The following is a 2,156-nucleotide window of genomic DNA, read 5'->3' as shown; positions in this document are numbered from 1 at the left end:
CAACAGCCTGTTAGCCTCTTTGTTAATGTGCGGAATCTGCGCGGTAAAATCTCTTCTTTAAACGCACTTGTGTAGAATCATGGCGCCAACACTGCACATATTCTGAATTAAAAAAAAATTAAGATTTATCCTTTCACCTAAATATTCTTGATATATTCGCACTAATATCAATTTTGCACATCAATATTTCTGGCGTTAGTAAAGAGCGCGATAGCAAGCCGCGTGATTCCCTCTCGTTATAGCCTACATGTACCAAAAACTCTACAACCGAAGGACGTAACATATTTTAGGACGTTTTCACCACACTACAAAGCCGCATTCATGAGCTGTGAATATCGATGTGCAGCGAAATAAGGAAGCCTCACATCATGATATAAGTTAACAACCAAAAATAATGACTTTAAATTTGTTTAAATGTTTGAACGGTCAGATTCTACAAAGTGTACCTTTAACAGTGGCGTTTGGATGACGCCCATATTCAAACTGTCTACTCTACAAGCTGGCTTTTGACGAGTTTTCGGCGTTTTTGTCGGGCTTTCTATTTTGTAACGTTTTCTTTATGCCATGTGGGTCGGTGACATAAAGAAAAGGGACAAAATAGAAAACCCGACAAAACGCCTAAAACACGTCAAAACAGCCAGACCCATTCCTCTGTTTGGAGAGTACAAACTGTCACCCAATAGGTGTGAGGGGCAAACAAGTCAGACAAGCTTCAGAACTGCTGCAGAATAGCGTCAACGCCCGTAACCCAGGCCCTCACTAAGCGGCTTTGGAACGTCATACAGGCATGTTGACATTTGATGGACACGCCCCACACCTAATCAAAGACCCTTTATCCTTCACTACACAAACACTCCACCGCGCTTGCACAATGCATAGGTGGGCAATAATGTTTTCTCTCCTGCGTTAAGTGTTGGTGTAATAATCAGGATCCAAATAGAGAGTCTTCTAGTGACTAATACGTAATCAATTAATCACAACTACAATACGAGTATTGTCCGAAGCTAAGGAGTAAGGACAAATAAATACCTACTTAAAAAGTCGTTTTTGTTACATGGAAACCTGGTAAACAAGATATACAAATATATCTGTATCAATGGTAGAAGGAATCAAGGAGGTTTGATAGTGCAGCTTCAGGTGGAATCTAAAAATCTAAAACGATAACTGCTAAGTTTATTTCTCTCCTTTGTTACGGATAAGTTTGTTTCTCTCTTGTTTCTATATCATAACGTGTATGTTGTCACCAAGAGCTACCTAGCTGGCCTTACAACACAACGAAGCATTTCTCGGATCAAAGAATTTGCATTGCATGGCAACGTGTCGGTCAATCCATTCGAGAATACTCAGGAAAGCAAATAGATATATTAGCTAATTAGGTGGTCAGTATTAGCCTGTTTAAGCCTTGGTCCGCTCGCGCTGTCAACTGTTAGCGGAGTAGCGGCGTTGGGAGCGGACCAAAGGTAACAAGACTGGATTCAGGCTTTAAGTCAGTATTAAAAAAAAAAATTATTTCTCTGGGTGTTCGACCCAGAACCAAGTGATCCCGGGTTCGAATCCACTGACGCCATCTATGTTGTGCCTTTCAACGACTTTCCTCACTCCACCCAGGAGAAGAATGGGTATATTCTTCGTGGCGTAGCACTGTTAAAATAAGTTATGAAAACTTGAGTGCAGTGCCACGTCGTCCTTGTCTGTCAATAAGCGAAATAAAATTAAACTTTTTCTCTTAGAAAGGCGGGTTTACATAAATGTCTGTTTTTTTCTCCCTTTGAACTGTAGAGTTAATCATGCAGACACAAAGGACGACTAAAATACACAAGACATTCCCCAGGGTAATTACCGTGAAGACGGGTTCCGTTGCCTGGTAACGCGTAAACAATGACAGTGGTAAGCCGCACAGACGTCACAATCCGCCATATTGAAAACCACTGCCAGGGAACCTCACTATCTTATAGGCTATCACTCCAATGTACTCAGTCCAGTTGTAGCACAAAAATATATTAGTTAGACAGTCACAAATAATGGTCTCTTAACACTTCGATGTGCAACAATACATGGCATTGATGAACACGCTAAACATCATAAACCTAACAGTCAGGTGTACGTGTTTGTTGACATGCTGCGACCTTGGTACACTCTAACTAGTCTCAGTACCA

Source organism: Branchiostoma lanceolatum, chromosome 2 (assembly GCF_035083965.1).
Source record: "Branchiostoma lanceolatum isolate klBraLanc5 chromosome 2, klBraLanc5.hap2, whole genome shotgun sequence".
In the NCBI taxonomy this organism is placed as follows: domain Eukaryota; kingdom Metazoa; phylum Chordata; class Leptocardii; order Amphioxiformes; family Branchiostomatidae; genus Branchiostoma; species Branchiostoma lanceolatum.
Note: the sequence above shows the minus strand (reverse complement) of the source record.